At 45.6% G+C, this 19,063-nt stretch overlaps 1 protein-coding gene across 2 annotated transcripts in view; it reads right to left on the bottom strand.

The window, feature by feature from the left end:
• ADCY8 (adenylate cyclase 8) overlaps window positions 1–19,063 on the bottom strand; it is a 127,348-nt gene that overhangs the window by 105,595 nt on the left and 2,690 nt on the right. The gene's annotated exons all lie outside the window — the stretch shown is intronic.

Genomic DNA, 19,063 nt, shown 5'->3' with positions numbered 1-19,063 from the left:
GAAGCAGGTATATTTGTGGTAATGGTGTTCACCGCCTTCCACCACTGTTTGGGGGGAAAGGAGGATGCAAAATTAAGGGTGGGGGAAAATCAAAATCAAATGCAAGCACCTCTCTCTGATTGCTGTATGTAAAAGACAATATAGAATGCAATGCCTTGCATCTTTAGTTATAGCAACAGAAGTATATCGTCCAGATCAAGGAAGTAATAGAATTACTCTATTCTGCCTTGGTCAGGTCATACCTGGAAGACTGTGTCCAATTCTTGGCACCACAATTTAGTAAGGATATTGACCACTGGAAGGTGTGCAGAGGAAGGCAACAAAGATGATCAAGGGCCTGGAAATCAAGCCTTATGAGGAACAGTTGAAGGAACTGGGTATGTTTAGCCTGGAATGACCACCCAGAACTGCTCTTTCATGTGCATGTGATTTTATATTATTTTGCTTTGCCTTGAGCTTTGAAATTTATAGGACGGTATATAAATTCAATAAATAATAATAATAATTGGTGTTTTTCATTTTGATACTGGTCATTGACTGTAAAGAAAAAGAACTTGACATGACTTGTTGCATTGTAGCTCCACTCATCTCTGGCCGTTGACCATGTTGGCTGGGACTGATGAGAGTTGGAGTCCGACAGCATCTAGAAGACCACAGTTTCATCACCCCTGGTGCAGAGACAGTGTTGAGTTAGATTGACTAAGAGGCTGTCTCTGCATCAACATTGGTTTATCCAGCAGTCAATTGCTTAATGCAGCAATTAAATTATCAGCATCAATTATTCGGCTCTTGGCTGAACTGGACTTTGAACCCAAATGTTTTCTCGGCACTGGAATCAATTTTCACTTTGACACGTTGACACTTTGACACTTCTTACGGAAGCCTCCTCCTTCTCAGCCAACTTAAATAGCATTTTCTACAAGAGGGGAAATCGCCTTCAGATCTCGAGTGATATTAATGGAGGTGAAGGATGGCTGGCATTCTAGAGAAATGCCAAGCCCCTTCCATGATGACAGCGAGGGAAAGTCTTCTGAGTCATAGCCATGCTCAATTTATTTCTGTGCTGCATTTTCCACAGATCCCTTGGACCTCAAAGAGGGTCACAGGCAACCAACAGTCTACATACAAAAATCATGTTAAATAATAAAAATGAGATTACTGCAGCGTAACACGAACATTTCAGCAATTATCAGTTCATTTAAAATACATAAAACATTGGAGTATAAAACTTACTTATAGATCAGTTAGCGATATCCACACTCCAAAGCATAGGTGCCAACTCTATAGGACTGAGGTGTCTTCAGCCTCCCCTAAGTCTGTTGGGATGGGGCTGAGTCCGATTCCCCCCCCCCATCTTGAGGAGCCAGGCCTTATGGCAGTGATCTCCTCCTGCCATTGGCTTCCTCCAATGCACGTCAAGTGATGCATGTCACATCGTGCATGTGTGATGGGCCCCCTCAATGTTGGTTGCAAACTCAATGCCTCTTGTGATAGCCTGGGATTCGGACTAGGATGATGAATCTGAGGGATCCCAGCCTGCACAGGATTCCCTACCTCCAGGACCAGCTGAGGCATGAGTCTGAAGGGTCCTCACCTGTGCTGGGTCCTCAGGTGCAGAGATCAGCTGAGTCTGCTGTGGCTCCTGAGGTGATGGAGGACCCATTGCCTGCAGGTGCTCCACTCTCAGCCCTGTCAGAGGAAGCTGAGGTTGCCTCTGGGTCCGGTAACCCTCCAGCCTCTCCTGAGCTGCAGAGGCTCAGGGCAGAGAGGCAGAGGGAACTAAGTTCCCGCAGGAGGAGTGCTCGCTTCCAGGCCAGGAGAGGTGAGTCACCTGTGGACCAGGGCCGCCCTATGCCTCAGGGCAGATAAAAGCTGGCCAGCCCCAGTCCCAAGTTGTGGGAGCAACATTGTTGATTGTGAGTTCCTGCCCCACCCTGGCTCCCTGCTTGCAAGCCTGTTCCTGACTTCACCCGACTCCCTGCCCTGCACCCAGTTTCAACTACTATGGACTGTCTCCACGTTGCACCTTTGACCACTGACCGGACCTGGACCTCACCTCTTGGGTAACCCATGGGACCAGCACACCTCTGCTCCAAAGTAGCTCTGAAAACAGCAGATCTCTCTCTCTCTCTCTCTCTCTCTCTCTCTCTCTCTCTCTCTCTCTCTCTGCCTCTAACTTCTTCCTAATTCAGAAGCAGGAGACGCCAGGCAGTTGTAATCAAGTATACATTCTGTTCCCACATATCACTTCCCTGGTGATCCATAGGAACTAATGGCAGGCCAGTGTCAGGTAGCAGAGGAACCACCTCCACGGCAGGTTGCCAGGAACGGATAAGACAAGGAAAAGTTCTTACCATCTGTTTTCTTATTCAATATTCACAGAGAGAGGCTTAGGAATGCAGCCTCTTGGAATAATGGTGTTGCTCCCAGTGATTCTCCAACCCCCTTTCTCCCACTTCCTTCTCCCCTACGGGTGGTGCTGAAGGCCCTTTGCTTCTGAGCCCTTTGGTCTCCTACTTTCAAGGCTTGCCGGGTTCTGGGAGAGGAGGGTGGGTCTGGAATGCTTTCTAAAGACACTGTGTTTGGCAGCTGTCACCCCTGCAGTGCTTCCTCTTCCTCCTCCTCCTCTCCCATTATTTCTCAACTTTCCCCCTCATCTGCCTCTGAGCTGTGATCTCCCTCAACTCCCTGTTGTAATTCTGAACTGTCTTCTCCCCTGGAAGGGTCAGGCTGGGGAGGTGGTCTCCATCATTCCTCCTCTGTCCAGTCCCTGACAGCCAGACTAGATGTGCACCCAACCTATCTTCTCTCTCTGCAGCTTTCCAAGATCTTAAGCAAAGGCTCTTTTGCATCACTGGCTACCTGGTCCTTGAGCTGGCAGTGCCAGAGTCTGAACCCAGGATCTTCTGCATTCAAAGCATGTCTACTACTACTACTACTACTACAGTTATTTGTTTCTTTTTTTCACAGACTAACCCAAAAAACATCAAAAACAATGAAGAACAACCAAAAACCCCAAAAGCTCAGCTATACAAAGCTTGGGTAAAGAGAAAGGTTGTTGTCTGGTGCCTAAAGATGGATGAAGATGGGTTCAAATTGCCACCCAGCCATGAAACTCACATGGGGTGAGAATCTTGGACCAGTCACTGTCTCTTAGCCCAACCTACCTCACAGGGCTGTTGCTAGGGTGAAATATAGACATAGGAGAACCACGTATGCCGCCATGAGCTCCTTGGAGGAACAGTGGAATACAACTGTGATAAAAATAGTAATACAGTGGTGCCCCGCAAGAGGAACGCCTCGCAAGACGGAAAACCCGCTAGATGAAAGGGTTTTCCGTTTTGGAGGCGCTTCGCAAAACGAATTTCCCTATGGGCTTGCTTCGCAAGACGAAATGTCTTGCGAGTTTTTCCAACTTTTTTCCCTCCCCCCCTTTTTCTAAGCTGCTAAGCCGCTTATCAGCTGATCCGCTAAGCTGATAAGCCGCTAATAGCGCTAATCCGCTAAGCCGTCAATGGGCTTGCTTCGCAAGACGAAAAAACCGCTAGACGAAGAGAACCGCGGAACGGATTCTTTTCGTCTTGCGAGGCACCACTGTACTAGATTCTGTGGACTTCACACAACCTAGCAAAACCAACTGTCATAGGCAAGGAGCACTGAGCTCTGCCCCCTCCCCACCACAGGAAGAAAATGTTCAGTTAAAGCTGAGGCACACTGAATGCTCAAAATTTTCAGTTAATCATGATGTGGACAGACAGCTCCTAGTAATGAACACTGTTCTCCAAGAAAGCAGGTCTTATTCATCACATTTGCTGAATAGGGAGAGGCACCCGTGATGCTAAACTCTTCTTTCTGACAAAGAGACAAGTACCTCCAAATTGAACAGATGTAAAATCCTGTGTGAGTAATGAACTTCTCCCAAAATATAAACACATTTCGTTTGGAGCCCCTTTTTTGCATTTCTCAATCTCTCCACTGAACATGTCGCTTTAACACCTAATCCCTCTGAAGCAGCTGTTTATTTTACATCCATGTATTTTTGCTTCCAAAAAGCTTGATCCTTGACAGGCTTGACTTAGCTGCCTCTATACCAGGGGTTCCCAAATGTGGGTCTCCAGCTGTTTTTGGACTACAAGTCCCATCATCCCTAGCTAGCAGGATTGGTGGATGAAGGGAATTGTAGTCCGGAAACAGCTGGAGACCCAAGTTTGGGAAATCTTGCCCTAAACAGACTATACCAGGGACAAAGAGTTCCATGCTGTGCTTTGAAGTCCTGCCCAACAGCTGATAATTGGTGTGTCAGAAGCCTAGCAATTGGCTGGTCTTTGTGTTTCAAATGCTTGCAGAAGCACAGCACATGAGCCTTACAAAGTGCTGATGACCAGCTGATTGACAGCAGTTCAGAAGCTCCTTTTGGCTCAGCTTGGCTGCCTTTTTACCTGTCCATACCTGGTGTCATATATGACATCAGTTGATTGGTGTGTGTGGGGGGGGGTAAGTATGGCTTGGGCAAAATGGCTTGGCAAATCCAATTCAGCCCATGGGCCAGAGGTTGTATTTCACATTATATTTATCACATGTGAAGAAGCAAATACAGTGGTACCTCATGTTAAGTACTTATTTCGTTCCGGAGGTCTGTTCTTAACCTGAAGCACCACTTTAGCTAATGGGGCCTCCTGCTGCTGCCCCACCACCGGAGCACGATTTCTGTTCTCATCCTGAAGCAAAGTTCTTAACCTGAAGCACTATTTCTGGGTTAGCGGAATCTGTAACCTGAAGCGTATGTAACCTGAAGCATATGTAACCTGAGGTACCACTGTATATATGGAGAGAAGCGTGGCTGTTCTTTCCTACGGCAAACAGTGGGTCTTCAGTGGGTAGAATTTGACATTTTCAATTAGTTCTGTCCAAGCAGAACCCCAAATATGGCACAATTTGCAGTTTTCTGTGGGATTTTACAGCATTTGTCTTCAGGGCCATGCTACCATTGTCTTAAATAGGGAAACCGCATATTAAAATGTCACACACACACACAAATGGAAGGGCATGCCATTTATGTAAACAATCTCATGAATGCATGTAAATAAATGGATAGCATATTATGGTCACTATGGGAGTGGCAGTAACAGAAGCCCAGAATTGCATGGCCCAGCCTCTTTCCCATTGCTAGGACTTTGTAACACATGCAATAAATACACACAGAGGGATTCCTGATTCATTGCAAGCCAGAATTCAATACAGCATACTGGTTGGGAAATGTGACCTGAAATATGAGCCATTATTTCTTTACAATGTCCTTCATTGCAAACAACGGGGAAGGAACAGAAAACTAGTCTTTGTAAACATCTGTCAAGTTAGACCACACTGAGCTTGGTTTCCTAGGAGCTGCTGCTATGGATAAAATCTACTAGGAACCCTGAGGTTTGATGCTCAAACTCAGTGTGGTCAGCTGCTTGGGACTGTGCATGCTCCGGTGGCATTTTTCATTTTGGGGGCAAGACAGCCCCCGTATTTTTCAAATGATGGACTGACTGTAATTGACCTTTCCTGTTCAGGCCGCACAGAAAAAGCATTTTGGTTCCTGAAATTCATTTTCATAGAATCATAGAGTTGGAAGAGACCACAAGGGCCATTGAGTCCAACCCCCTGCCAAGAAGGAAACACCATCAGAGCACTCCTGACATATGGTTGTCAAGCCTCTGCTTAAAGACCTCCAAAGAAGGAGACTCCACCACACTCCTTGGTAGCAAATTCCACTGTCAAACAGCTCTTACTGTCAGGAAGTTCTTCCTAATGTTTAGGTGGAATCTTCTTTCTTGTAGTTTGGAACCATTGCTCCATGTCCGCTTCTCTGGAGCAGCAGAAAACAACCTTTCTCCCTCCTCTATGTGACATCCTATTATATGTTTGAACATGGCTATCATATCACCCCTTAACCTCCTCTTCTCCAGGCTAAACATGCCCAGCTCCCTTAGCCGTTCCTCATAAGGCATCGTTTCCAGGCCTTTGACCATTTTGGTTGCCCTCCTCTGGACACGTTCCAGTTTGTCAGTGTTTGTGCAGATAAAATATAAGTGATAGAATTCCATTGGATGGGGGTATTAGTGTGTGAAAACAGTCTAGATGCAAGGATCCCCAGACATGCACTTCCATTTGGTGGAGGTGTCAGGCAAGCACTATCCTGGTGCCAAGGCATCCTCACTTGGTCGCAAGTGGTCAAAAGCCAGATGCAAAATGCGCCTAGCGCCTGGCTAATTTCTAACACTGCCGCCTATGCTCCACCTTGCAATTCCACTATTTTCAGGGCCCCTGCACTGGAGGGGATGTGTTCCCAGTGTAGATTTGGATACTGGTGCCCATGACCTCAACCTTGCTTTGAGAAAGTGGAGAGTTGATGCTCTTTAGACTTTCTACGTAGCAAAATATTTTCAGGTAAGGACAGCATTTTTACTAGTTCAGACCAATTGTTCATATAGATCAATTCCAACCCTCCTACCCAAGATGCTCTTGACTGGACAGAACAGGTACTGATCTCCCACCCCCCTCTTTTGCCTGCAAAGCCCTTCAGAAACTTTGCTTCTTCTCAATTTTTCTTGATGCAGAAACATCTGAGTACAAAGAATGTGGTCTAGAACCAAGAAATGAAACTTTCAGTCCCCAGGTCCCAATATCTATACACGTTTAAAGTAATGCTCTAAATACCTATTTCTGAATGAAGGAAACACTCAGACATTTCACACATTGGTTCCCTCAAAACAAACAAACAAACAAACGAAAAAGATTCCATGAAGAGCTTCCTTTTGCTTCAAATAGAACAGATCCTATCTAATATTTCCCTTCTGTGAGACATCTGCTCTTCAGATTAATTGAAAAAAAGATCTAGAATCAAAGCTAAACAGAGAATTCAAAGACTGTGCTTGTGAGAACCTAGAGGTTTCCACTAGAGGGAGCCAAATGAAAATGCTGCAAGTCTAACAACTTGCACATTAGCTTTAGAATAGAAAACATTTCAGAACTATGACATGTGGATAGCTCCCCCAGTATTCATTTACCAGTAAGTATAGCAGCTTTTCCACCTCCCTTTCATTTCTCTAAGTGTATATAGTTTTGATTTTTCTACTCTTTAGTAAATGCCAGCGCCATCAGCCTGGAAAGTGAGATGAGCGCCACAACCCCATAGTCACCTTTGACTGGACTTAACCATCCAGGGTCCTTTACCTTTACCTGACTCTAGCAGTAAAGGTAAAGAGACCCCTGACCATTAGGTCCAGTCATGGCCGACTTTGGGGTTGCAGCGCTCATCTCGCTTTACTGGCCAAGGGAGCCGGCGTACAGCTTCCGGGTCATGTGGCCAGCATGACTAAGCCGCTTCTGGCGAACCAAAGCAGCGCATGGAAACACAGTTTACCTTCCTGCTGGAGTGGTATCTCTTTATCTACTTGCACTTTGACGTGCTTTCGAACTGCTAGGTTGGCAGGAGCAGGGACTGAGCAACGGGAACTCACCCCGTCGCGGGGATTCGAGCCGCCGACCTTCTGATCAGCAAGTCCTAGGCTCTGTGGTTTAACCCACAGCGCCACCCAGGTCCCGACTGTAGCAGTACCTTTTCCAATTTGCAGCATGCATCCTAGCTTACATATTGCACCATGTTTTGGACATCTAGAAACTTCTTGTTGTGCCCAGAACTTGCACTTATCCACTGTATGGGTAACTAAAGTCATCCAATACTCCAACATTTCCTCCTGTGGATGCCTCTGTGATTTCATTCTCTTTCTCAAGATCATCCTGGACATTTTGGTCAGGTGGCCAAAAAATAGCATGTGGCCAATGTTAAAATTACTCTGCTGTATTTCCACCCACAGTCGTTCTGTGGAGGATCCTGTCCCTTTCTAGCTCATTGGTCTCTATGTCCTCTTTGATGCCTTTGAGATTATCCTCATTCTGCATCTGTATTGCAACTGTTTCTATATCTTTCTGTCATTGATGTGATTGCTAAATAAATAAATAGATAAATAAACAAACATACATTTTCCTGTTCTTCCTGTACAGTTTGTATCCAGAAATAATGATAATAATAAGAGTTTGGATTTGATATCCCGCTTTATCACTACCCGAAGGAGTCTCAAAGCGGCTAACATTCTCCTTTCCCTTCCTCCCCCACAACAAACACTCTGTGAGGTGAGTGGGGCTGAGAGACTTCAAAGAAGTGTGACTGGCCCAAGGTCACCCAGCAGCTGCATGTGGAGGAGCGGAGACCCGAACCCGGTTCACCAGATTACGAGTCTACCGCTCTTAACCACTACACCACACTGGCTCTCTATAACCTGTTTCTCTATTCCACCAGGTTTCCACCATCTAGGATCTAATTCAGTGCTGTTTTTAAACTTTAAGGTCCTAAATCAAGGGCAGCCATGCAGAACCCTCCCTAGGTTACATCTGGTTGGCCTCTGTGAGACCACAATGCTGGACTAGATGGGCCATTACCCTGAACCAGCTGGCTCCTCTTACAATCTTATCTTCTTACCCCTAAATGACCTGGGAACCAGAATGTCTCAAGGACAGCTTTCTTCCAGTCAAGTCAACTAAAATGTTTAGACAATTTCCAGCAGCCCTCCCTGCATGGATCTGAAGTGGGTAGCGGGTAGCAATGCAGAACAGGGCTTTTCCACATAGGTACTAACTTTTTGGAAAATTCTCCTCCAGTGGTCTTCAACTTTGGCTCCCCAAATGTTGTTGGACTACAACTCCCATCATCCTTGAGCTAAACTGGCTGAGGATGATAGGATTTGTAGTCCAGCAACACCTGGGAGCCCCAAGCTGAAGAACACTGCTCTTTTCTCAGCTTACCTTGCTAGCTTCCCCGTATAAAATTAAGATGGTACTTTCCTGGAGGGCTGTGAAATACTGGTGCTGCTTATCTTTCTGCATTGTCTGGTGGGAACACATTCCTTTTATCTGCCAGCAGTACTTTCATGTCTTGGTTTTTATATGGCTTTATTATGTCTGGTATTTTTAACTTTGTTGTAAGCTATCCTGTAGGTCCATGTTGAATGGAAGGACAGGATGAGAATATTTTAAATAACGAATTAACCAATCAATCACAATTGCAGAGGGATTAGAGCTGGCCGTGGCTGAGAAATATTCTCTGAACATTCTTACAGACACTCCTTTCATCAATTTACCTGCAGACCAGGGATGGGGAACACAAAACACATTTCTTATGCATTTTGTACTAGTTTTGTGGATGACATTTTACTGTTGGTTTTATGGCATTCACAGCCAAAATAATTTGTTTTCTTAAGGCTGGCAATATAGACATTTTTGCAAATAGAAAAAAATAAACCTGCCCTCCACTCAGTTGTTGCTGGATTCCCAACTCCCATTAGTCCCAGCCAACATGATCAATGGTCAAAAGTGATGGGAATTGTAGTGGAACAGCACCTGGTTCTTTCTCAAGGTGCCTTGTACTATTCACAGTTTTTATAAGTTCCTGTACAGTGGTACCTCTGGTTATGAACTTAATTCATTCTGGAGGTCCATTCTTAACCTGAAACTGTTCTTAACCTGAAGCACCACTTTAGCTAATGGGGCCTCCAGCTGCCACCACTGCACGATTTCTGTTCTCATCCTGAAGCAAAGTTCTTAACCAGAGGTACTATTTCTGGGTTAGCGGAGTCTGTAACCTGAAGAGTCTGTAACCCAAGGTACCACTGTACTAAAGTAATTGTATGTATCTATTTATATAAAAATCAGCTCCTTGTTTAAATGGGAACCCCTGTCTAGTTAATCAAAGTTTAATTTATTAAATCAGCCCACTGATTGACTAAGCCAGGGATGGGGATTCTGTCGCCCTCCAGACGTTGTTGGATTCCAAATTCCATAATCCCCAGCCAGCATGGCCAATGGTCAGGGGTGATCAGGAGCTGAAGTTTACCAACATCTGGAGGGTCAAGACTTTACCATCCATGCTGTAGTTCAACAAGACCTGGAGGGGTGCAGGATCCCCATCCCGGGTCTAACCATTGCAGACACACATCTCCTTTATCATGAACCCCCAGTGTTCCACTGCAATTATGCTAGTTGTTCAGAATTGCAGGTGAGGGGAATGCTGGGACACTCATGTCCAGTTTACCGACTTCCCATCTGGTCAGTCCCTGTGAGAGCAGGATGATGGACTTGGTGGACCATGGACCTGATCCATCAGGCTTGTCCTGTGTTCTTATTTTAGGCATGTCTATCCCACTCAGTTCACTCGGCTTTTGAAGCTGAGGCTCCAAGACTTTGGCTACCTCATGAGAAGAGAAGACTCCCTGGAAAAGACCCTGATGTTGGGAAAGATGGAGGGCACAAGGAGAAGGGGACGACAGAGGACGAGATGGTTGGATAGTGTTCTCAAAGCTACCAGCATGAGTTTGACCAAACTGCGGGAGGCAGTGGAAGACAGAAGTGCCTGGCGTGCTCTGGTCCATGGGGCCATGAAGAGTCAGACACAACTAAACGACTAAACAACAACAATTGTACACAAGACTAAAAATTAATTCCACGCCATACCTGCCTGCCTGCCTGCCTGCCTTCTTCCCTTCTATGTGTTTATTTTCATCTTATTTATCTCTCTTCCATTTTGTCCCATTTCTCTTCTTTCCTTCTCTTAAACAAACAAGCAAGGGACAGGGATGGCGGCCATGACAAAGGTAAGGCTCACCTGATGTGGTTCTTGCAAAAAGCATTTCTTTTCTTTTTATTAGAGTAATGATCTGCAAGTTTATTTGCATGAAATAAGATGCAAGCACTTTGACAAATATACAGAAAAAGGTAGGATCAACACAGAACAGAAATCTAGCTTAAATGGAGGGAAAGCTTAAGACAACATACTCCCAAGAGGAACTTTCTTCTGCAGTTAAGTTACTTATGTCAACAAAATAGAGAGTGATAGGTATAAGAAGGAACTCAGTTTGTGCATTTTTCTTAAACTTCAAAATGTTAATATATGCCAGTTAAACACTACAACTAAAATTTACAAGTAAGCATGACGGGGAGTTGAGTTTGTTAGTTACCTTTCCTCTTTGAATAATCCAAAATAAAACAATTACTATAGTTACAACTGGCTGTTGGACTGGTTGATAAAGGATTGAGTAGTGTGTTAAAAAAGGGATGCAGGTGGCGCTGTAGTCTAAACCACTGAGCCTAGGGCTTGCTGATCGGAAGGTTGGCGGTTCGAATCCCTGCAACGGGGTGAGCTCCTGTTGCTTGGTCCCAGCTCCTGCCAACCTAGCAGTTCGAAAGCATGTCAAAGTGCAAGTAGATAAATACCGTATTTTTCACTGTATAAGATACACCAGACCACAAGACGCACCTGGTTTTTGGAGGAGGAAAACAAGAAAAATTATTCTGAATCTCAGAAGCCAGAACAGCAAGAGGGATCGCTGCACAGTGAAAGCAGCAATCCCTCTTGATGTTCTGGCTTCTGGCTTAGCTGCATAGCCTGCATTCGCTCCATAAGATGCACACACATTTCCCCTTACTTTTTAGGAGGGAAAAAATGAGTCTTATAGAGCAAAAAATACGCTAGGTACCGCTCAGGCGGGAAGGTAAACAGCGTTTCCGTGTGCTGCTCTGGTTTTGCCAGAAGTGGCTTAGTCATGCTGGCCACATGACCTGGAGAACTGGTTGCGGACAAACGTCGGCTCCCTCGGCCTGTAAAGCGAGATGAGCGCCACAACCCCAGGATCATTTGCAAATGGACTTAACTGTCAGGGGTCCTTTACCTTTACCTTTAGTGTGTTGAAGTCCATCTGAAGTTGTGACCACTGGCATTTAGAGTGCTGCCAGCTTTCAAGAAGCAATGGTCATACACGAAGCTGGAGTGTCAAAGCCATTCTAAGTGTCAAACCTAATATTCAACACAACCCCCTTTAAGACTGTTCATTTCAGATATTTCCGAAGTGCCTTTCCAGACTACAGCCCGCCCAAGGTGGCTCACATGAATAGCAAATACGTAATTTCATTAAGAAGAGAAGCATCGAAACATGCAGCTCAAACCGCTACAAAAACATCGCACTGCAATACAAGTCAGTAAATGCTAACAACCCACCAGCAGTAGCAGCCCATGCAAAAAAACACCCCTCTAAATTAAAAGGCAAGGAAAACAGATGAGTTTGTAAAGCAGGCTTCCTCAACCTCAGCCCTCCAGATGTTTTGGGACTACAACTCCCATGATTCCTAACTAGCAGGACCAGTGGTCAGGGATGATGGGAACTGTAGTTTTAAAACATCTGGAGGGCCGAGGTTGAGGAAGCCTGTTGTAAAGCTTTCATAAAAGGAACCCTAACAGAAATCTTGCCAAGGAAATGTACCAGTGTCACAAACTGTTTTGTCCAGTGGGGGCAGGTGGGAGGAGGGACCATGCTCTAAAATTAGGAGTCTGTGACCCCAAATACAAGGATGGATGGGCACTAAAGCTCAGCAGCTTATTGAAAGGGTGCAGGAATATAAGAACTTCCATGCAGGGTGAGATCGACCATGTGGTGAGTAGTTTTGTTTCCATCCCCTGCCAACCAAATGCCTTTAAAGCATCACTTTGGACTTTCCCTGTTGTTTCTTCCCAGCAGCTAATATCCAGAGGCATACTACCTCTGTACCTCTTGGTGCGGGTGGACAACCTAAGCTACTGACCGCCTCTGCATCTTAGGAACATTAGAAGAGTCCTTCTGGATCTGAACAAGGGACTGTCTAGTCCAGCCTCCCATTTCCAACAGTGGCCAAGAAGATGCCTCTGGGAAGGCTACGAGTCTGACTTGTGTGCAAAAGCAATCACGATCCCCAGCACCTTGCAATTCAGATGCGTGTGGCCTCTGACACCAGAGGTATAACCCTCCCATCTCTGCTGATAGCCATTAACCGCCATGAATTTAAAGCTATCCAAGTTGGTGGTCATTCCTATGTCATGTGGTATTGCATTCACTATGCACTGTGTGAAGAAGAACTTCCTATTGTCTCTCCTGAACCTTCATTTTCACTGGATGACCCTGGGTTTCTAGTATTACAAGAGAGGGATATATATATATTTTGGAGGGGAAACCCTATGAGAGTAAATTCCGTAAGTTACTTACATAGTCTGTGTGCAGGAATGCACACCCACCAGATCTACTGCCTGGAGAAGATGGGTTGAAATCTAGAAGCTAAGAGTTATCAGGAAACCAATATGTACAAATTACTCTGGGACTGAATCATCACTTACTTTTCCTTGGGAAATGTCTGAGCTGTGGGTGTGGGAAGACATTGAATTCAGACACACCGAGACAGCTATCTACACCAGTCTAGTCATAATAAGATAATCCTATTAAGGTTTATGGGAGTCACAACAGCTGCAGGGTGGAGCAGAGGCTCCCAGTGCCGCCTCCTGAAATCAGATCTAGCCTGATCAAATCTGCTGAGTGGTCTGGGAAAATAAGCTGGGATGAAGCACAGCATGCATCCACCTTGCTTGTGCAGTTCCTGGTGCAAGCAACTACAAGGATAGAATCATAGAATCATAGAGTTGGAAGAGACCACAAGGGCCATCGAGTCCAACCCCCTGCCAAGCAGGAAACACCATCAGAGCACTCCTGACATATGGTTGTCAAGCCTCTGCTTAAAGACCTCCAAAGAAGGAGACTCCACCACACTCCTTGGCAGCAAATTCCACTGCTAAACAGCCCAAGCTGTATTGCTATGAAAACCAGGTTTGGCATCAGGTGGATGAGAAACCAGTTGTAGCAAATTGGCTAGAAGATACTAAAATTTGTGGCACGGTGCAGGTGTTTCCTAAGAAATGGTCTTGCCCCATCAAGGACATGGGGGCCTCCACCCCCTGCATGACTTAGCCCTAGATGACTTCGGCCCCAGATACCTGAGAGACCTCATCCTACCCTACAAATCCTCCTGGGTTTTAAATCAGCAGACAGCAGACTTGGTTCAGGTGGTGGCAGCCCAGGAGAGGACATTTGCTCTGGCAGCCCCTTAGTTGTGGAATTCCCTCCCAGCATAGGTGCATCTGGCATCTTCATTATACAGAACCTCTTTACCAGGGCCTTTGCCATGAATACTAATAACATCTCACATCCCCTTGGCTACCCATGTTTTGTTATCTTCACCACCCAGCAGCCAATCCCACTCTGGCAACTGCCAGCAGCCAGAAAGGGCAATGTTGCACCTGCAAATCCTTTCCAAAGAGCCTGTCCACATCCTGCACAACCCTAAAGCATTTAACAGAACAAGAAAGACTAGGCACTTCCAGTAAAGGTAAAGGTAAAGGGACCCCTGACCATTAGGTCCAGTCATGGCCGACTCTGGGGTTGCGGCGCTCATCTCTCTTTATTGGTCGAGGGAGCCATCGTACAGCTTCCGGGTCATGTGGCCAGCATGACTAAGCCGCTTCTAGCGAGCCAGAGCAGTGCACGGAAAGGCCGTTTACCTTCCCGACAGAGTGGTACCTATTTATCTACTTTCACTTTGACATGCTTTCGAATTGCTAGGTTGGCAGGAGCAGGGACCGAGCAACGAGAGCTCAGCCCGCCGCGAGGATTTGAACCACCGGCCTTCTGATTGGCAAGTCCCAGGCTCTGTGGTTTAACCCATAGCGCCACCTGCGTCCCGCACTTCCAGTACTTCACAACGTATCATCCAAGCTCGATTGGAGTTACAGCAGGTGAGGGACACGAGGTGTTGAAATCCCCCAGAATAACCAGGATATATTCAAGACCGCATTTGATACCACCTCTGCCAGCTCAAAGGGTGGAAGGTACACTATAAGAACTTAAGCAGAGCCTGCTGGATCAGGCCAATGGCCCATCAAGGCTGAGGTCCTGAACTCACAGTAGCCACCCAGATACCCATGGGAAGCCTGACAACAGCACCTGAACACAACAGCACTCTCTGCTTTTGTGTTTCTCAGCAACTGGGATCCAGAGGTGTACTGCCTCCAACAGAGGAGGAAGGTCGTCTGTTCAGGATTCCACCAGCCATTCCTTCCAGTGGGGTTTTTCTGATCGCCCCTCTCTAATAATAATAATAATAATAATAATAATAATAATAATAATAATTTTTTTATATCCCGCCCTCCCCAGCCAAAGCTGGGCTCAGAGCTGCTAACAACAATAAAAGTAACACAGCATTCTAAAATCAATTCATTTTAAAATCAATTCAAAATCAAATTAATGGCAACCATTGGGCTAGAGTTCTGTGAGGATTGCCAAAGGAGGGGGTCAGGCTGTCCTTGACCAAAGGCCTGGTGGAACAGCTCTGTCTTGCAGGCCCTGTGGAAAGATGTCAAGTCCCTCAGGGCCCTAGTCTCTTGTGACAGAGCATTCCACCAGATTGGAGCCACAGCCGAAAAAGCCCTGGCTCTGGTTGAGGCCAGCCTAACCTCCCTGTGGCCCAGGACCTCCAAGATGTTTTTGTTTGAAGACCGTAAGGTCCTCCATGGGACATACCAGGAGAGGTGGTCCCGTAGGTATGAGGGTCCTAGACCGTATAGGGCTTTAAAGGTTAAAACCAGCACCTTAAACCTGATCCTGTACTCCACCAGGAGCCAGTGCATCTGGTATAGCACCAGCTGAATGTGATCCCGCAGTGAGGACCCCGTAAGGAGTCTCGCCACGGCATTCTGCACCCACTGGAGTTTCTGGGTCTTTCTCAAGGGCAGCCACAAACAAAATCAAAATGAAAACCCTTTTAGACACACTAAAAGAGCATGCTGTTCTCAACATAGCCAACCATATTCCTGTAAGAGGGACCCAAATGCAACAGGACTTTCCCACTTGTGATCCGAGCAACTGATATGGAGAAGTATAATTCCTCTGACAGCGGAGATACTGCAAGCACTCACTTCTCTCTTGCTGGACAGAGAGATGTTCCAATCGTCCGTGCCGCACCACCCAAAAAGAGAGGGCGAGCAAGCAACGGTTTCTGTGCTGGGGGGGGGGGGACTGGTCAAGCAGCAGCCATCACTGCATCCCAGCAATGGCAGGGTATCTGCCTTACAATTTAGAAGGTCCCTGGTTCATTCCCCAGCCTGTCCTCTGCTAGCTAGCTAGAGCAGGAGTCAGGTGAGATGTATGGCAGATCCCTACATCCCTGTGCTTGCCCTCTCTCTGTGCAGCAAGCAGAAGCCTGGGATTCTGCTGCTTCAGGCCAAAGGCATATCTAATCCAGAACTCTATTCTTGCAGTGGCCAATCTGGTGTCTGTGGAAAACCTGCAAGCAGGACTTGTGTGCATCAGTACTCTCCTCCCTTTTAAGGTCACCCATGTTGGTGTTCATCACTGCCTCCGGTGGGGGTGAGTTCCATATTTTATCCATGCACTGCAAAAGCAAGAAGCGCTTCCTTTTGTATTTCAGATTCACTGGATGTTTGTGAGTTCCTGTCTTCAGATGCCAGGTAAAAAGGTAAAGGGACGCCTGACCATTAGGTCCAGTCATGGCCAACTCTTTATTGGCCAAGGGAGCCGGCGTACAGCTTCCGGGTCATGTGGCCAGCATGACTAAGCCGCTTCTGGCGAACCAGAGCAGCGCACAGAAACGGCGTTTACCTTCCCGCCAGAGTGGTACCTATTTATCTACTTGCACTTTGACGTGCTTTTGAACTGCTAGGTTGGCAGGAGCAGGGACTGAGCAACGGGAGCTCATCCTGTTGTGGAGATTCGAACCACTGACCTTCTGATCAGCAAGTCCTAGGCTTTGTGGTTTAACCCACAGTGCCACCCACACCCCCCGACGCCAGGTACAGACACTCAAAATTTGTACTGCTAAAACGAGGTTATCGGACCACAACAAAAATGGGCAAGGCCTTCCCTGACTTATCAGTCAAGTCTGGACTATTGTGGACTGAAAGACCAGGTGGTCAGTCTAATGCCATCCAGCTCACCTGCTTTGCATCCCGCCTTTGGCATTCGCCTGACTTGGTCAGCTTCTGCTGCCAGCCCTGGCTATAACTATCACAGAGTGCACAAACGCTGTGGAAAAATGACTGTGAAGGAGTAGAACCAAGGAAACTAGAAATGAGAATAGGGGAGTAAAGTCTCAAAATGATATTCTTATTCTTCTATTCTAAAGAAGGGGATATACCAAACTGATTCCTAAAAGGCTGCCAAGTTATTGCAAGCTGCTGTGTTTGGTGGAAATGAGAGTTAAATAAGACATAGGAGAGATGGATCTGCAGGTACCAGCTTTGATTTGAGAGGTTGCTAGAGCATAAGAAAGTTAGTCCTATTTCTGATCCAGTTTGTAAAAATGGCAGAAATGGGATTACAATCCTAATGAAAATGCCTTTTCCCTCTGAGTTGTACTGGACTCCATTCTCTCATATGTTTGTAGGCTTCCAGGACTCAGTGGTAAAATACACTCTGAACTTGCTCAGAGGTGCTTTCTTCAAAACAGCTGCCAACACATATCCCATTGCTGAGCCCTTGGCACTGAAAACAGGATCTAGGATCGGAGCTCTAGCAATCTTAGGTGTCAATAAACTATTAGTCCATAAATCATTTCTGTCTCCCCCTCCTCCAATGCTTCCTAAACCAAATGATCTGTTCTGGGTTCTCTCTTCTGACTAAAAGGCATGTGTCAAAAGGGCTGCCAACTATGTCTTACAACAGGTGATGAGGTTTTCTCATGATTGTAAAAAACAACAACAACACCTTTGTTTGTCAATTCCTGCTACAGGTCAAGCTGCTACTAGAGTCTTTTGAAAAAAACGGGAACTGTGAACCTAAAATAACCTGAAATTGTGTATTAAAAGGCAATTGCTAAGTATTTAAGGGCTCGCCCCACCCGCAAAGTGTTAAGTGCACAAAACATTTCTCTTGGATTTTTAATAAATAAATAAAGTCAATTCCTATCAGCAAGACAATTTCTAAAGCAGATGAGAGTTTCCACTTTTTAGATCTCATGTCCCTGTAAAATGTTGGGTTGCATTGTGTCACACAGCAAAATAATCCTTAGACCTGCAAGCTTTCCAGTTTGTTTATTTTATAAATACAGCTGGCATTATTTATTTACTTGAGGGAAGACGCTTTTTTTTAAAAAAAGTACCACGTATATCTTGAAACTTGTAATAAAAGAAAATGGATTTTTGTTTCATTTTTTAAATATATTTCTGCCTTCAGAAAACAAATTTAGGAATAGGTAAAACTGATTCATTTATGTATTATATTGTTGCATTAATATCCCACCTTTTTTCCAAGTAGCTCAAGGTGGTGAATGTGGCTCTTCTCTCTATTTTTTTACTCACAACAACCCTGTGAGGTAGGTTAGTCAGAGAGGCTGTGACCATCCCTAAATCAGTCAGTAACTTTCATGGCTGAGTGGGGATTTGAGAGTCCAGCACTGTGACCAAGCTGACTCTCTTGTGTATGCCAAATAAATGACAAAAGTGACTGATCTCTCCCTGTTCACCATCATTAATCCCTGATAAATTAGAAACTGGCAGGAGCCAAGACCGACATAACAATTACTTCTTTCGAGACCTCATCACTCAAAACCTTTGTGCAGGTGACAGAAACAGAGAACCGGACCCCCAGCAAAAGCCATTTGGCATGATCTGCATTTTTATTTTTTTGAGATTGAATACTGTTTTGCAGTGGGTTGGGGGAACAAAACACCTCAGCGACAGCAGCCCACGAACTAAGAAACCAGCACTACTCAGTGAACACTGTCATTTAATGGAGAGATGATCTGATTTACTTCTCAGAAACTAAGGTTCGATGCTAATTTGACCACAGACCCATCAGGTGGCTCTAAGCATATATTGCTACATTCCCTGCTTCATCCATCATGATATGCAATCAGGACAGATTTGAAGGTGTCAAATGCAGATTGTCAAGCCCACTGAAAAGTGTGATATGCACAAGTGCTAGGGATTTGCCAACTGACACCTCACCCACTGCAAGGTGAGGTGGTATTCCAATATGCTCCATATTAGCACGATACAGACAGAAACCAAGAATCCAAAAATAAGAAAAGGTACAGTACATCCAACTGAAACTGTTCTCCTTCTTGATTAACCTTGTCCACTGAATGGTTGCCAAAA

The sequence above is a fragment of the Podarcis erhardii genome, assembly GCF_964252035.2.
Source record: "Podarcis erhardii genome assembly, chromosome: 8".
In the NCBI taxonomy this organism is placed as follows: domain Eukaryota; kingdom Metazoa; phylum Chordata; class Lepidosauria; order Squamata; family Lacertidae; genus Podarcis; species Podarcis erhardii.
Note: the sequence above shows the minus strand (reverse complement) of the source record. Positions and strands in the feature narration are given on the sequence as shown.